Source organism: Magallana gigas, chromosome 1 (assembly GCF_963853765.1).
Source record: "Magallana gigas chromosome 1, xbMagGiga1.1, whole genome shotgun sequence".
NCBI lineage: Eukaryota > Metazoa > Mollusca > Bivalvia > Ostreida > Ostreidae > Magallana > Magallana gigas.
Window position 1 is genome coordinate 38593663 of NC_088853.1, and position 19677 is coordinate 38613339.

The 19677-nt window shown below is 30.0% G+C and overlaps 1 long non-coding RNA gene across 1 annotated transcript; it reads right to left on the minus strand.

Moving 5' to 3' along the window:
* Window positions 1–196: 196 nt before the first annotated feature.
* LOC136273759 (uncharacterized) lies at window positions 197–5081 on the minus strand. Its single transcript, XR_010711991.1, has 3 exons — window positions 4988–5081; window positions 2857–3081; window positions 197–445 (listed from the first exon to the last, which is right to left on the minus strand). It is a non-coding gene; the product is annotated as an uncharacterized lncRNA (long non-coding RNA).
* Window positions 5082–19677: the final 14596 nt, after the last annotated feature.

The window sequence follows — 19677 nt, forward strand, 5'->3', positions numbered from 1 at the left end:
ATGATTGAACAAGATTTGATAGTTTTACTGAAATTGACAACACGCTGTCACATTACTGATTAAATCCACAGGGTATTCACACTAGTTTATTGTATTATGTTTTAATCAACAGGTAAATATGTGACCAATTCTGAAATATATTAAAACATTTTCAAAGGTCATTGAAATTATAAAGAACACTAACCATATACCTCTACTTCACAAAGCTCAATAGCTACAGAACTATTATAACCGTCAGGGTAGGCGACTCCTCTTAGTCTCTCGTTGTAGTAGATGACATATTGCCCATGAACAAAACAATTTGTTGTGAAGACAGGAGGCAATGTGCTTTTTGTAAAGTTGTTGTCCTTGAAACACAACGTCCCCTGTAATCTATCCGTCGTATTGGAGACATACATGGAGAATCCAAGAATATAGCCTGATGACATCCTCAGAAACCAAGAATCTGTAAGTGATGTTATCGATCCAATAAAAAACAAGATTATACGATTTTTCTACACTGATAACTACCAAATCGGTAAATACCAACTACATTTTATGCGATACAAATTACACATTCCTCATGCACCTATCGATTAAGATATATAAGTGGTTTAACACTCACTTACATGGGAAATATATGCAAGTTTCATATATTTGTCGTTTAATATAATGCCAGCTTATCATAACATCGAATATACCCGTGAAGATTAACCCCTGAGAAATCTTTGAGAAAAAATTACGTATTATTAAACCACTTCAATATATGAAAAAAGTTATGATATGTATATTAACCATTTTAACAGGTTTTTATATCAACACTGGTTGCGCTCTGTTGAAAATTAAAAATTTTATATAAAGAGAAATATAAATTGTTCAGCAGGTATCATGTATCATATATGGTTGTTGTTAGAGAAATTTTTCAGCAGGTATAATATGTGATTGTCGTTAGGAAGAAATGTTGGTGAAAAAAATATATTTAAACAATTGCATGAGAGAGTGTATGGCGATCAGGGCTGTCTGAGCCTGCTTTTAAAAACTAAGCACGCTTAATCCAAACAGGAAATAACATAAAAAGGCACATAACACCTTCTTTTTAACAACATATCACTTGAACCTTAAGGTACACAAGTAAAGATAATATTATTAATAACCGTAGTTGGTAGATAACATTGAACATTTCTCAAGTTAATCTAAAATCCCTAATCCCTTTAATATCTGACCCTGAAAAAACTTTATATGATTTAGAGGAGCTCACATACGAAGGTTTCTTTATCGAGCTAGCGCCTTCTTTAACATAATATATAATATTGAAAATCAATTGGTTTGTTTTAATAAACACCAAAATGTTTGTGCTATAAAGATTATTTTCAAGAATAACATATACCTAATTGTTGCTCATAATTCGAAAAAATGTTATTAACAGAAGGTAAAACTCAATATATAATATTGGAAATCAGTTGGCTTGTTTTAATAAACACCAAAAATTTTGTGCTATAAAGATTATTTTCAAGAATAACATATACCTAATTGTCGCTCATAATTCGAAAAAATATTATTAACAGAAGGTAAAACTCAAATCTGGCCATTCAAGTGTCACTCTAAAACACACCAAGAAGTATATAGCGATTGTAAGAATAATCTCTTTACATACAGTAATTTTATCTGGTCGCCATGTTAGTCATGCATATATGTTAGAGATTGTTTGTGTTAATCTGCATCTAAGGGTTTAAAGTATGCTTGAGTACAATCTGAAAAAAAGGTTAACAACAACGTTATCGTTTGATTTTTATGTTGTCTACTTGCTATGATTTGATAAATTGCGGTTTTAGATGAGACACAAGTCTGCTTTGTTAAAACTTTGCGCGAACTGTTGTTGTATAATTTTGATAGCACTGGACATTTTCGTTATTAGACAATCTGTATTAATGAAAACTCCATGTCGTTCATACCGTTACCTTTTTACTTTAGGTCATGCATTGATGCATTTTCATTAATAGAGGATTGACAAAAATCGTCAATTAAGACTCAGAACCTTAAGGTCAGGTTTTCGGCTTGCAGTTTTAAGGTATTTTACTAAAGCTAAATATTATTCTGTTCAATATACTTAAGTCTGTTATAAACTTGAAATGAATTTGTCAGACGGGTTTTATAACTACAGAAGGAAAAAGTGTATGATGATCAAACTTTCTTTTTAAGGAAATATGAAAAAGTTCGTGAAAAATATGTATATTTTCTGTGTGGTTATTTTAAGTGTTATTTATACCTAACATTTTCGAAAGTAAAGTCATAACCTTTCTCATGATTTGTTACTATTAATTGCTAATAAACTATTTTAAATAAATTGCAATAATAGGGAAAAATGGACTATTATAATGCAACAAAACACTTTTATCAAAACCTTTAAAATCCACAGGAAAAAATTAACCAATTAGATGTGTAATCTGGTGTTTCTACATTATTATTTTAATCCATTTCACGATGCAAATATGTAAGTAATCTCCGTGTAACCGCAAATCTTACCTCAAATGACTCCTGACATATTATCTCATTTTAAAACATGAATAAATATATCTATAAAGTGAATAAAGCAAACTTTTGAACTCAATGTCTTATTTTCTTTTTAATTTGTAATTTTAATTTAAAAATTTTAAATATGTTTGATCATTTGTTTCAGTTACTGTTCATATTCGTTGCAGCCTTTAAAACAGATTAATTTTCTCCAGTTTCTATTACACTAAAACCAACAACATGTTTTTCGCTATAACATCTGTTAAACTAACAGGGAAATCATACGCAGATTTAGTAATATGATAAAACCCAAATGTTATCATGTAAATAAAAAACGTATATGCATGATGACACCACAGAGTATACCAGAGTTTTCCGTCCTGAATGAGATAGTGATGTGATGAATCCTGTGGATGCTGCCCAGGTTCACCCACCAGGTGGCGGTTGTTGATAAGAATGATATCGCACATTGCCCAGCGTGCTTTCTCATGTCAGATTTACGTCCGTCCACAGCGTTACTGGCGTCATACGTGTCGTCACGTGGTAGGAATGGATCGAGCTGGTATGATGGTTTATTGAGGGCAACGTTAACTGGCAACAAACACGGAAGTCCATATAAACAACATTATTTACATTTACAACATTGAGTAGGTTCATTTAAACTAACATTTACTTATGAACATTCCTTATAAACAAAAACAATTAAAGTGGGATTTTGTTTGATTTGCCCGAGCAGTTGTTGTCATTTCATGTTATAAAAAGTCAAATCTTCTTAATGATTTTTTTTTTATAAAAACCTGAATGTATCAAATGCATTATTCTATATGAATAACTACTGAACGTTTATTAATTATGTTATTTTTTATCCTATTGTTTTTTTTTTATCTAAAATAGTGTTTTAAAGCAATATATTTCGGTAGTAAAATGTAAATATGGTTTGTGAAAATACCAAACAATCAGCATTTACGAAATAAGTGAACTAATAATGCAACTTACATAACATTATAATGATGAAAAATACAGGTAGATAACTGCCTCAATAATAATTTTGTTTATGTAAAAGGAAAAATTACATTACATACTAGCTGTTTAATTAAATTTCTAATGACAATTCGTTATATGCATGTAAACTCTACATAAGCCTGTGAAATCGCAAACACTTCTATCAATAAAAACATGGGTAACATCTCTATAGGTAAATTCATCTAGTGAAGTTTAATTATACTCTACAACGTATATGAATACGGCGGAATATTTTTCACAGTTACTCTGTTATGCATAAATTAATGAAAACAAATACCGGATACAAAAACTTCAGATAGTATACAATTAGCATTATAAAAGGATTGGCGAGGGAACATGAATGTTTGCAGAGATTGGCCAAGTCACCACTGGCCTCCGATGACTTAAACTCAAACATTATGTAAAAGCACCCTTTAATATGAAAACAGTATTTGCGACGCTTGTTAGCGACACACGTTCATAGAATCTCTCAAAATGATTATTTCGATGTGATTTTTTTTTAAGTTTTGATTTACGTTCTGTAAAAATAATAAAGGTTCATCATTCCTAGCACATGATCTATGGCCATCATTGACCATTGTCCAAGCCCAGGTCAGATTTACGTCCGTCAACAGCGTTGCCGTCATATATGTCGTCACCTGGTGACAGAGGACACTGCTGGTATGCTGGTTTGTTAACGGCAACGTTAACTGTCAACAAACACACATCCAGCACATATTTTACACATATAATACCATCAGATGTGGTATAAAAACAGGTAAATTTTGATATTATTTCTCAAGCAGAGGAATTATGGGTTTTTTTCATTTATGTATTGGTCCTTTTTTAGATTATATAAAATGCAATTCAGTAAAAGAGATTTACAGAAAATTATAAAGCCGTATTACAGATAACAATCACGATTATATAAATAACATGTGACAATTAAATTGTTTACACGGTATACATTTATCCATATTGAGTGTTACACATGTAAATCATGCACATGTATTACGGTTGTAAAATATATTAATATACTTTAATGTTAAATACAGAAATCTGATCGGTTTAGATGCAGTTGATAATCCGTTCTATTACCTCTCTGATAGCGACACACTTGGCAACGGATAATAAAAGGAATTGTTACATGCCTGTAAATGATGAACGTACGGTTTGTATTAGAAGTCAAGTCATTTCTATAGAAAACGGTAAATTTTTCTTTAAAATTATGACATTTTAGTATACATGTAATAAAATGAGTAGTGCCTGTTGGGGAGGATACGCGTCGGTTGACAATGGTTTTCTCATGGTGTTGATTTTATCTGTCACCCTCCAAAACAGGCACTATTTTTATATTATTGATAAGCAGTATATGTACATATTCGTCTTGATTAGAATGCTCTACACCGTACGTTAATAAAAATATTGAAATTAATGAAAACTATTATTCAATACTATAGCAAAGTAAGATGCCATCATGAAAATGTAATCTTACCATAAGCCTTTGAAATCGCCAAAAGTCCCATGTAAAAAATCACAAAAAACATAGTTAAAAGCGAATGCATAGCGTGAAATTAAAATTCAACTACATCATGTAGTAACTGACCGGGAGTTATATTCCATAAACACGATGATACAGGAAATAATAGCAGGAAACAACAGTTTAGTACGAAATATATGGAGCCGAAACATACTATCAGGATTAAATTAACTTAAAGATGTCTTTCAAATTTATTAACCTTAAACAGAAATTAACATTTTTTTTTTATAGAAATCCAATATATTTATTTTTAACTTAAAGTAGCTAAAAATTGGAAAATGTCTTCGTAAGAAATGCACATCTACATAGTGCAAAATAAAAAAATAATCTGTCGTCGTAGAATTCTAGAAGAAAAGTAATATTGAACATGTTTAACGTTAATGAAAAATTATTGAACAATTCGAGATAGATAGAGAGAGAGAGAGAGAGAGAGAGAGAGAGAGAGAGAGAGAGAGAGAGAGAGAGAGAGAGAGAGATCTGTGAATATTGATAATTACTATTGATAATTACTTTATAAGTAATATGGACTTAAACATATAGGTATTATTTGCAGTAGCTAGTTAATCGTTCTGAATGAAAAAAAGCTGGATTGCTTTAATTTTACAATTTTACAATTTCGAGGGGACGTTATTTCGTGTATTTCGTGTATTTTCGTATACATGCAAAAGAATTATGACTTGATAGCACTAGTTTATTACTTCGTGGGGGTGTATATTTGTAAATGAGAGGTAGCCACGAATTCCACGAAAATTGTGCCACCGCAAAATCTAATGATTCCACAGTACTTTACTTTTACAACCTGCAATATGATTTTCTTAAATTAGAAATATGTATAATGAATAATTCGATATCAATATTGTTTATCTCATTCTTTTTTTGACAGGCATTTACATTCATATTTAATAGCATTTGATTTGATAAGCAGATCGTGAAAAGAAAATGCATATCAGTAAATGGGATAAACAATGAAATACAAATTGGATTAAAATACGGATGTCGCATTGCTTCAAACCATCTAACTTAAGGCAGGAGTCTTTTCTGGTTTTCGACTTGTCAAACGTAAATTTGAATAATCATTCATGAAATGAACATGAAAGGAAATACAAATAGTATATTTTTTTCTTTTTTTACAATCATACAACTTGGCGTAGAAAAAGTAATCAATGTTTGAATCTAACACTACTGGCTCTAAAAACCCCTGTCCGTATGAAAATCCCCTGTCTTCCCCTGTCATCCCCTGTGTTTTCACTACCATCCCCTGTACATTCCCTGTGTGCCACTGTACAGAGCCCCTGTATACCCTGTCATCCCCTGTGTGCCACTGTACACAACCCCAGTGTGCCACTGTAAGCCCCTGTAATATCATGTTCGCCCATGTCATCCCCTGTAAGCCACTGTATACAGTGCTGCTATCCTGAAAGTTGACAAGGATAGGATAGGATGCAGGATGCACGATACAGGATAGAAATATAAAAATTAAGTTCTATCATATCCTATCCTATCCTATCCTGCATCCTGTAGCCAATCAGATTCGAGTATAAATTTCAGAGTTATTTTGCGAAACGAAAATTGGCTAAACAATGTATTTTCAACGTCAATTTAAAACGTTTAACAAGTTAAACCATTTAAGAATAATTATTATATCAAGAACGCGGTGCTTAACATTAATGCGCGCTAAAATGTCGGCGCTACATCTTTGTCAATTCGTACGCAAGTACGGAGTTACTGCGAAAATTCGTTGCAACATTTGACAACGTCAGAAATATATTTCTGTATTTACTTCATTTAAAGTCTGCAAATTAATAAAAGCTTGAATTTATAAACGACTAATTTTGCATTTTAAAAGATAAACATGTATACAAGAATCAGACATTGATTCACGTTTAATATAATTTCTTCGAAGCCCAGTAACAGGGACGCATATTTTTGTCCGATATTAACCTGAACATATCGAATTAATAAATGTTAGCTAGCTATAAATGCTTAAGAATTTATACTTTAAAAATACCTCCGAGTGGTTTAAACTATAAACGATATAAACTTCCCAAAGGAATTACTTATTTTCAGATCGTGTTTACATTTATCGCCGAACGAATCGCTCGAATAATGAGAATGACGCTCAGTTGTATGTGATAAGAAAATAATTTGAAAAAAATATGTGACTAAACAGTTCCTCAATAAGTGCACCGAAGTTATTTATCTGTTTTTTATGCATAAATATAATTAAATCAAAAATCTAATCGCTTACCTGTTTGTTTACGTTATTGTGTCCATCCCGCGTACGATTTAATTTTACCGTAGCACAGGTAAGTAAGTTATTCCGCTCGATGAATATTCGGTTTTAAGATTTAATTATTCATTTTGAGTACTACATTAATTAATAAAATCATTTTATCTTTAAATTTCGTTTCATTTAACTTGCATTCCTATATTTTGAAAGTATGGGATAGGATAGGATAGGATAGAGCTTTTTTGCAGGATAGGATGCAGGATACAGGATATAGGATAGGATAGGATAGTTTTGTCAACTTTCACGATAGCAGCACTGTACCCATGTGCATGCCCCTGACATCCCCTGTTCGGTCTTTAACTGCTCGCTAAGTAAATAAATAGCTTTTAATTAATTCGGATATTTAAAAATTTATATCATTTATTTATTGATATACATTTATATGCTTGCATTTCAAAGAGGGCAATATTATTACATGTACAAACATAAATAATTTTGACTCAACATTGACACAAATCAAGATATACTTGTACATACCGATCGTGCATAAACTGCTTATTTTATTACATGAATTTTTTTAAAAAAATGACCGTGTTCTGTACTTTGTAAAAAAAAAAAAGAAAGAAAGAAAAATAAGTGGAGGAGTGCGTGAAATATGTAATGTTCTGTGCCATGAAACCTGACTGAGATAAAGCGCATAATAACACAACATGTTCAGCACGTGCAGATAACCACATACCGATCGAAATGATGAAATGATCACTTATATTTTGACTGTTTTGACCAGTGTAATGATGCATATAATTTAACAGCCTTTATGAAGTTCATGTATATCGGTGATAATTGCTGTCCGTATTTTTTTTTATAAATCATGAGAGATAGAGAGAGAGAGAGACATGTTTAAAAAACACTAGTTCTACATTTACATGTCTGTTGTGTATGTTCTGACCAGGGCTGCGGAATGATAAAGAATAGTTAATAAAAATTAGGATTGCATGTTTACTTATTAGGAAATTAATTCCCGAGTAAACTATATAATTAATAAATTAAATTCAAAATCCATGCAAAATATAATAGTTTCTCTGTCAATTTATATCTTTATATCAAGTCTTCATAATACATAAAAATCTGAAATATTCTTTTATCAGATTTTTATTTTAACTACAAAGCGTTACACTTAATCTTATCATCCCTTACGTTGAGGAATAAGGTAGTGGCCTTGACTTGACCTTTATGCAAAAACAAAAAGGTCAAATCGGATTAAACTGATAGAATCATTTGGTAATATGATCTGCTTGACTGTGTCATCATTTTATTAATTTCTTATTATAAGAAGCATGTTTTATTACGATAAGACTCCTTTATTAATTATAACTTTTTGATACCAACGTATCTTTAATAACTATATTGTCGCACAAGCGTATTATTTTAAAATGTCAAACATCACAAAAATTCCAAATCATTCCTTGATTATGAAAATGATTGATGATAAAAATGGTATACTACATATAGCTCTATAGTTGTACTGTTGACATTCTGGACAGGCTTTTAGTATCACCGTCTTACTAAAATGACATCTTAGGGCTCTTTCTTATTTAAGTCAAGCCATCAATGCATAGGTTTTCCATTAAAAAGGAGAATAATCGAATCGCTCACACCAAATAGAACAACCCGGCTACTTATGCTGAAACTGTTTTTTTTCTTATTTTCATGTAAACGTAACTTACAGTTTCCTAAACATATTCCAAATTTTAAAGAGAATAAACATCATTTGAGCTCCACTCGTATTCGTACATGTTCAAGTTTTTCTTTGCTAATTTTGCAAGTAACAATCAATAATATGTTTACTGATCTTTCATATGGATAATTTTGCAAGTAAAGCAGCTATATTTCATGAAGTTTGTGATATGAACATAAATAAGCTAATGTTGCATCTCTCTTGGGAATGTTGATTTAACACTCATAAATAAATAAATAAATAAATAAATAAATATATATATATATATATATATATATATATATATATATATATATATATATATATATATATATATATATATATATATATATATATATATATATATATATATATAAAACAGAGATACCTGATGATTTGTATTGTTAAATATGTGTACAGTAATATTTACAAATGAATACGTAGATGATGTGAATATTGCAGTCGATCTACAATATAATAATTATGTAGAGTGAACAAGATACTAGACAGTGCTCTTTAACTATTCTTGATTATACTAATTACCGCCTATTTTATTCATTCTCTTTACTTGTTCAAACCATATTATAATTTGTTTACTTCACCGTTTTATGCTTACATAGTTTATTGAATTAGACGTATAGTTGACAACAAAATGTGCCTACAGTTTTCACTTGTTCAGTTCTGAAGTATGTGTAACAAAAGGTCGTGGAAAAAAATGTAACTTTTGACACACTAGATTGACTTTTATTTTATTTGATTTTAACTTATCAATAATTTTCTTGAAAGTAATCAAAATGAAAATTCTTTTTTCAACAACAAAAACCACCTGATATAGAAAAAGATTGTTTAAACATTTTTTTAGGCATTGTATTATGTCGATATTTTAAATGTTAATATTTGCACTGATGTTGGATATCCTGTAGTTCTCTATGTGTGTAAGATGCCAAAGTTCAATGGTCACGCGAAAGTCAGATGGTTTGTACTAAAGTCCGATCGTATTGTGTCGATACGGACGTCAAAGTCCGTTGGTGGCGGAGTTACACCATCTGTGATGTCATGTCATAACGATGGCATGGGTAAGGACGAATTAGCCATTTAAAATCAGCAATATAGGAGCGACAGGCTCTTCAGACGTTTGATTTATGATACATTGTGATAAAGTAAAGAAAAATAGAATGACAAAAATCCCTATACATATTTATTTTTCGTTAAATGTATTGAGAAGAATTTATATTTTGTATTTTATCGGAAAAAGATAAAACAAAATCTAAAGCACAACATATGGCTATCCAGCATAATGGAAGTAACATTGACAACAAAAGTGAAGCAATAAAATGATATACATTTCAGTTAATTTTGGCCCTGTTGTTCTGGTTTCTGTATTAACTATAAGGTGTTATTAGATATTTAATTATTGTAAAATAAGATAATGTTTCAAACTGTCATTTTCAATGAAATATGATGGAAATAAGAAACACATGTCTGTGTTTGTCCACTTTTAACTAATAAGATATATCAATATATGAAGTTAGCCTTCAATCAAATTTTGCAAAAAGCTTATAATGAATTTGTTTTTCACATTTTCTTCTGCTATCTGTTTTTTCTGTCGTCGTTCGTCCTTCATCGTTCGTAAACATTTGAACATTCCAGCTTCTGCTTTCTAACTGCGAAACCAATTTCAAGAATATTAAACATATATCATATGTGAGTGAAGGAAAGACAACAAAGTTGTGAAATGCATGGCCCCTGCCCCCCCCCCCCCCCCCCTCCATTTTGGGCCCGATGAGTGAGGCTATAACCATGGAAATGGACACCAAGCTGTCAACTTGCTGGCATTTTTGTAAGAAGCATTGAGCTTCCTACCAAATTGTGAAATTCATGTCCTCTTGGGTTTCGGCGGTATTACGGGATCTAATGATTATATAGTGATAATATCATGAAATATTTTCCTTTGGTCTTTGGTACTAGTATTTAGCTCATGACCTAAGTACAAAATATTGATGAGAAAGATTGTCTCATCCAAAATTGTGATTTTTTCAGGTCAGAGGCTCTTGTGTCAGGGTTGAACTCTAATTAATTTAAAGTGAAAATACACTATTGTATTTGGAAATCATCTCCTCTGCTCCTGAGTATTGACCAAATGATCTATGAGTTCATGGTTTTGATAAGAAAGAGAGCCTCTTCCAAAACTGTAAATTCTATAGCTCCCTAGTGAGGGGTTCTAGTGTTTGAGTGGGGCTCTAAATGAACGCAGTAATTCTTTGAAAATCTTCTCTGATCCAGTGTTTAATTCCAATAAATCAAGTACAAAGCTATGACGAGAAAGGTTTACTATTCCCAAATAATGGATGTCACGGCCCCTGGGCCAGAGGTAATGGTGCTTAAAGACAAGACTCTAATGATTAAAGCAATAAGAGCTTTTCAGAATTTTATTTTGCTGCCAAAAACCTGCTGGTATGATAGGTCTGCACATAACTTAAACTTTTATGATAGATAAGATTTGACAAAATCATAAATTTTTGTCAAAGGAACTATTTCTCGTCTATGAAAAATATAGCAAATCAATTTTTGTACAGGATGACAATAATTCAATTTTTGCTTCTTAACGGCCTTTTCCACAAACATACGGCAAACAGAAATTTAAAAACCATGACACTTTTGTCATTTTAGTAGAAATGAACATTTTGGTAAAAAAAAAATCAACATGAAAAATGCAGTTCATATTGCTTTAAATACGGTATGAAGGTGTAATTGCGTCACATGATTTTACTTTGTACATAAAATTTATTTAATCTATATGCTATGATACAATTTTTAAATATCTTTTTTTTAATTTAGACATTTTATTGGATCAAACAATCGAGGAATAATAATGTGTCTGTAAACTTCCGTCCTTTAATTAGTGCAAGTGCACAGTAGAGCGCCCATTTTGAAGGAAAACTTCATAAAGAACCTAAAAGTATTCTTATTTATGTTGACGCGTTCTCTAGGTCAAGATTTTGCTTCAGAAACGGTTGGTACAAGTTGTAGCAACTTATACGATTGAATTTTACTTAATATGTTAACATTAAAATATATATTTTTTTTATTTTGCAAAATATTGCATAAATGATACACACTCATCTAAATAGTTCCTCCAAAGATTTCAAATTAGGAAGTTTTTATTTCTAAAATGAATTAAATATTTATCAGAGATGTGCATAGTACTTGCTCCGTTTTTCTTATTTATAACTAAAAAAGAAGGAAAATAAATGTTGATTTAAATCATTTCTGTTCAAAATATAAAATATAGGGTAGATCTTTTGTCTGGATACTAATCACTCCTCGCACAATTTGTATAAGATCAGACTTTAATTGTGTTCGTCAACTGTACATCATCATATATCTTTATATAGAAGATGTATACACACACTCAATTTTTGAAACTGTTGAGTTTAATGCTTTTTGTTTACTTCTTTTGTATTATTTCTTATTGTTAATGTTCCAAATTTATGTACGTCAAGCAGTGTGTTCTTTGTTCTGTATATATGTGCATGACTGTATCATATTATATGGAGGCATTAAGGGTTTTTTTTTTAACAATTCCTTCTTCTTACCTCATACTGGTTTGGATAAGTTAAGTTTAACTACACACTGTTTTTTCCTGAAAGTAAATTTATCTCACATGCATCCAATAATATTAAACGGTTTGGATAATAATTTAAAACGCAATTGAATAAAACAAAAGAATCAGATTTTAGTGTGTTTGATTTATTTACACGTAAGAAGCGATTAAGATATGCAGTTACTATTTTAACAAACAAATTGCTTTCTTATAAAATTGTATCTTTTTATGCTCCTTTCGTATTACTAGAAAATATTTTAATATTAAGTTAGATCTGATTTGTTTTATCAATAACGCTAGTTTATCTGATTTTTTTTAAAATCATAAATATGTAGCCTTATTAAAGTACATGTAATAACCCTAATAACATAATGTAGCCAACTAATTTGAAACAAGTGATTATTTTAGTTGTTTAATGAACGAAAATATATAACGCTGTACAAGGAACAATCTAATACAGGGAAAAGTATTAGAAAAAATCAATTAAAGAAAATATTGACATGTACCATTTTGTTACAGTACCGTTTTACCATTACAATATTTATGTTGAACATCGATATAAATAAGATTTTAATATGATTTGTACAAGGAGTCAACACACACAGGGAAGTAAAAAAGATTAAATAAAGGACAATATTTGTTTTGCATAACAATGCAAACATACATCTAGAACTAACGGAAATGCGTTGTTTAATTATATTTTTTAATATCTGAAAGGATGATCAATTTATTTACATTGTCCTTTTATTTCTTTAAAGTATTTGCATTTTTCATTCATTTTATCATATACATCCTATCACTAAATATATTGACACAAGTTTTTCATACCGTGGAGAGAAAGGAAAGAGAGAGAGAGAGAGAGAGAGAGAGAGAGAGAGAGAGAGATTCATATTTCTTCGTGCCTTTTATGTATTTTAAATACCTTGTCATTAAGAGGTACAACTTGTTTATCAGTACACGTTTTCTTGTTTCCTATTATATGTACATGTTAACGGTAACTTTATTGCCTATTAACTTGTGTCTTTGTAATAGTTTGTTCTTTTGTTGTAAAAAAAAAACACAATGTATTTAGGTCTGCGTTACATATAATGTAACCCTTTTGTGTTTATTTGTCATTGCATTCCGTGGTTAATTGGGAAAGATATGCACTGTTAAACACAAATTAGATAAAAATATATTAGCAGAAATATAAGCATTTATTAAGAACTTGACATATTACGAGGCATTTGGCAAACGTGTCTTGAAAGTCAAATCAGATTTGTAGTATGTATCAATAATCAATCATGCAATTAGCCTAGTGTAACCATGTTAATATCGCATGTAATGACAAAAAACATAAACATTTTAGAATTCGACTAAAGATAACTTCCTTCATCGATAAGATACTTGAACGATAGTGATTGTTATATTTTATTAATTGATTACAACATACTAATTGAAAACGTTACATTTTTTATCTAGAAAGCTTCGCACCTCAGTTAATAATTCATAAATATACTTGAATTTAATGATACCTTCCTAACTTTTATTTCTTTTTATACCTGATCTTCAACTTTATTTATTTTACAACGATTGATAAACAAGTTTTTCTACTTATCTTAATATCTTTTGTTGGCACTAATATTAGCGTGATGGGTCATTTCATCAAAACAGGTCTTCTCAGATAAGTGATATTTTAATGTGGATAGTACCTGCTTCGTTTTTGTTATTTATAAGTAAAATACAAGAAAACGAAATGTTGATTTGAATCATTTCTATGCAAAATATAATATATATGAAAAATCTTTGTTTGGATACTAATCACTCCTCGCACAATTTTTATAAGATCAGATTTTTATTTTGTTCATCAACTGTACAGCATCATATATCTTTATGTAGAAGATGTATACACACTCAAGTTTTGACACTGTTTAGTTTAATGATTTGTGTTTACTCCTATTGTAATATTTTTCATTGTTAAATGTTCCAAATTTATGTACGTCAAGCAGTGTGTTCTTTGTTCTGTATATATGTGCATGACTGTATCATATTATATGGAGGCATTAAGGGTTTTTTTTTAAACAATTCCTTCTTCTTACCTCATACTGGTTTGAATAAGTTAAGTTTAACTACACACTGCTTTCTCCTGAAAGTAAATTTATCGTACATGCATTTGCGTACTTGTGTGCTAACTATGTCATTGAAATCAAATAATAGTAAACGGTTTTGATAATAATTTAAAACGTAATTGAATAGAACAAAAGAATCAGATTTTAGTGTGTTTGATTTATTTACACGTAAGAAGCGATTAAGATATGCAGTTACTATTTTAACAAATAAATTGCCTTCTTATAAAATTGTATCTTTTTATGCTCCTTTCGTATTCTTAGAAAATATTTTAACATTCAGTTAGAACTGATTTGTTGTATCAATAACGCTAGTTAATCTGATTATATTTAAAAAAAATAAATAAATAAAAAATATCTGGCCTTATTAAAGTACATGTAATAACCTTAATAACACAATGCAGACAACTAATTTGAAACAAGTAATTATTTTAGTGTTAATTTTTAAAAAAAAATATGAAGCTGTACAAGGAACAATCTAATACAGGGAAATTTATTAGAAAAATATAAACAAACATTTAAGAAAATATTGATATGTACCATTTTGTTACAGTACCGTTTCACCATTAAAAATATTTATGTTTAACATCGATATAAATCGAGGAGTCAACAGACACAGGGAAGTAAAGAAAGAAAGAAAGAAAGGAAAATATTTATTTTCATAACAATGTAAACATACATCTAGAACAAACGGAAATGAGTTGATTTAATTATATTTTTTAAATATCTGAAAGGATGATCAATTTATATACATTTTCCTTTTATTTCTTGTAGAGAATTTGCATTTTACTTTCATTTTATCATATAAATCCTATCACTAAATATATAGACACAAGTTTTTCATAACGTGGAGAGAAAGAAAGAAAGAAAGAGAGAGAGATTCATATTTCTTCGTTCTTTTATGTAATTTAAATACATTGTCATTAAGAGCTACAACCTGTTTATCAATTCAATGTTTTCTTGTTTCTTATTATATGTACATATTAACGGTAACTTTTTCGCCTTTTAACTTGTGTCTTTGTTAAACTATGTTCTTTTGTGGCAAAAAAAAACCACACAATGTATTAAGGTCTGCGTTACATATAATGTACCCCTTTTCTGTTTATTTATCATTGCATTCCGTGGTTAATTAAGAAAGATTTGCACAGTTAAACACAAATTATATAAGAATATATTAGCATAAATATAAGCATTTATCAAGAACTTGACATATTATGAGGCATTTGGGAAACGTGTTTCGACAGTCAAATCAGATTTGTAGTATGCATCAATAATCACACTTACAATTATCTTAGTATAACCATGTTAATAGCGTATGCAATGACACAAACATAAACATTTTAGAATTCAAGAAATCTAAAGCTAATTACCTTCATAGATAACATACTTGAACGTTAGTGGTTGTTGTAGATTATTAATTGATTACAACATACTAATTGAGAACTTCGCATTTTTTTCTAAAAAGCTTCGCTCCTCAGTTAATAATACATAAATAAATTTGACTTTGATATGATATTTCCCTAACTTTTTTTTCTTTTTATACCTGAACCCGAACTTTATTTATTTTACAACGTTTGATAAACAAGTTTTACAACTTGTTTCAATATCTTCCGTTGACACTAATGTTAGCGCGAGGGAGGGGTCGTTTCATCAAAACAGGTCTTCTCAGATAAGTGCTATTTTATAGCTTTTTGTAATGAACTTTCTCCATTTAAAGGCAACAGAGGTACAACCTCCGATTCAATATGTATTGTGGGTTGTCCGAGTGAACAATTAAACAATTTTACCAATCGAGAAATTGTTGATTGACCTTTCCTTAATTGATCACCACATTATCAACATTTTTTGGGGTCATATCTTAAATAAGAAATTCGACTGCGGTATTTTTTTTCACTTTAGAACACCTTATCAATGTATCATTATCTTGGTAATGTTTTTTTTAGCAATCTCTGTTCCAAACAGTGTTAATTGTGGTTTGTAGCTTCAAAACATTGAACACCAATATATTCAATTGTTTACGTGATTGGTGTGTTACATGAATAAACATGTACATCGCCATAGCAGGTCGGTCGGCGTATTAATCTTCAGAGGAATTTGCAAAGCGCACACGATAATAAACTGTATACTTGTATGCACATGACTCTACTAAATACAACATTACAAGGTTTTTTTTTCATGTTATGCTCAACGCATAGTACGATTGCCCTTGATATTTTCCGCTATAATTTGTCACATGTCATATATTATGACTCCAATACATATTTAAGAACGTTGAATGGATACTGTCAGAGGTTTGATTTAAGATATATATGTCGACAGTCGTATTATCTAATTACTTCTTCAGTTTAATTTACAATTTTAATTAAATTAGCATACAATATTTGCAAAATACAACAGACACTTTTTTGAAAGTGTTTATTATACATTTATGGTAATTCTTTAAGGTATAAAACGCCATTAAAATAAAAGCTAAACACAACAAAGTAGAAAAAATCACAAACAAAAACAAAAGAAATCGAAACAAAAGCATCTAAAACGTTCATCAAATTTTATCGAATCAACCTAGTAATACATATTTTGAAGAAGGTTGTTATTTTTTTAAAATTCAAAATCTATTTGTAAAACTTAAAAAATAGTTTAACTAATTTCAAAATCCACAGTGCTATCATTCTCTTTAAGTAAGTTTTAAAGATATTCCACTGTGGTAACCACTTCTTACAATTACTAGTATCGTAATATTTTGCGCAATTTGATCTTCCTCATATATAAATAAAACAGTTGGTTAACAACTCTTAATTTACTGACACTATATAATGGATATAGTTCATTGTTTAAATTTATTCATTTAGTAAGGGATTAACAAATTAAAAAAGAAACACTACAGATAAGTGCATTAAAATACACTGATAATCAATATCTAAATACCATTTTGTATAGATATGCCTAGAATAACTGAGGTAATGAAAAAAAACATGTATACAGACGTCATTGGTTTGTTATTAAACATGTGTAACCTGTGTCAAACAAGAGGCCCATGGGCCACATCGTTCCAGACACGAATGGGCTCATTTATTTATTCAGCAGTCGTAAAATCTTTATATTTTCTATGTCATATTATTAATTGCTTTAAATTCCCGGCATACATATTCTTTCTTACGTTATAACTCAATATCATTTTAATGCAAGAATATATTCTCAAAAAGACTTATATCCGCCAAAGCGCGTTTACCATCTTACTCCTATTTTTGCTTTAAAAAAGAATAACAATAAACAGGGAGAAATCGTATACATTTATTTAATGCCTGAGCAGTCAGTAGACCAGAATACTTTTCCCGAGGTGCAGGGAACAGCTCAGTGTGTTCTATTGCCAAAGGTCAACGGTCGTGGGCAATATTAGACGCTGAGCCGTTCCAAGCACCAGGGGAAAGATTGTCTGGTATATTGACTGCTCATGCATTAAATTATTGTTTTATTACCTATTATCATTTTCAGTATTTTGTGTTTATAATTCTGTACCTAATTTCTGTTGTAGTATTTCGTGTTTACAATTCTAAAATTATAGAAGGCGTTCATACCTTATGCATTCAGGTCATTGTCATTCAATACCTAGATGATCTAAATCAAAATGTTAAAGAACGTTGGTAAAACAAACATAATTCAGTGATTTTTTTAATTTTGTAGCAATTAAAACATTTTCAAAACACGTTGCCAGACCAATATGTTGCAGTATATTGACCGGCGATCTAATAGATCCAAGTCTATTGACTAGCGGTCTAATAGATTGCAGTCTATTGACCGGCACTTCAATAGATCGGTTTCAATAGTTCAGAAAAACTGAATACACATACAAAGTAGACGAAAATATTTAATCTGTAATAAAACAACAAATTCCGTTTGATTAGGTAGTAATTAAGGAATGAATTCAATATTTATTCGTTTTAAACGATATAAAATGGTTTGGGGCAGTTTACGCTTTATAAACTGTTTCAAACCATTTTATATCGTATAAAACTAACCAATATTCAATTCATTGCGTATACTTTAATTTTTCACTATTTATTGTACAAATGTAGATAAAAACGGTTGTTTGACCTTTAAAATGACGTAAAATTGTACAAAATTTAAACGTAACGAGAGTCGTATTGATACGTTTGTGACGTTAGTCTTACTATGACGTATTTTTTCTTGTCTCATAGTTTTTGTTTGTAGATATCGGACATAACAAAGGCATATTAATAGACAAAACAGGAATATTGCATATACAATGGATTCGTTAACAATTTATTCACTCTGGATTGGATATAATACATTTTTATTGCTGACTCAGTGTAGATTTATGTAAAACTGAGAGCACTGTGTAAATTTGTTTCAGGTTTCTATTAATTTCTTTAATCATTACATCAAAAGTGCAGGACTTGTTGGCACGTATAGTATGCTTTGGTGATTATAGAGCACATGGACAAATATCTGCCCTAAAGTCAAACACTTGTTTAGAATTCAAAACAATGTGCTGCTTCAGAACTGTAAATGATAAATACTATTTTAATAACTGTTTGTTTGTTAAAACCAAAAGTATGTCAATTGATAACTGCTTTTGTAGTCACTTTTACACCATTTTTGTTTTATTCTTGAAGAATGAAATCAATTAAAAAAAATTTCTCTGAACTGAAAGCTGCAGAAAAGGAATGAATTTCTTATAAATTTTGTGATTGATTGCCATTTATTCCTGGATCCCCGCCTTTTAGGTAAAGGTCTAGTAAAGATTTAGGTGCCTACAAGATTATAAAGTTTAAGATACATTTCTTTCTATGATGCTTCATAACAAAAGCTTTGTTTGATAATGTGAATCGGGGGTTAAATTGTTGGTAAAAACAGTGAAAAATCACGTTTTGACCGGTCATTTTTCTATGAAACATGAAGTAAATTAATAGAAAATCTTGAATGGTTGTACATTTTTGACTAACGAAATACATCAAGAATGCCTACAGT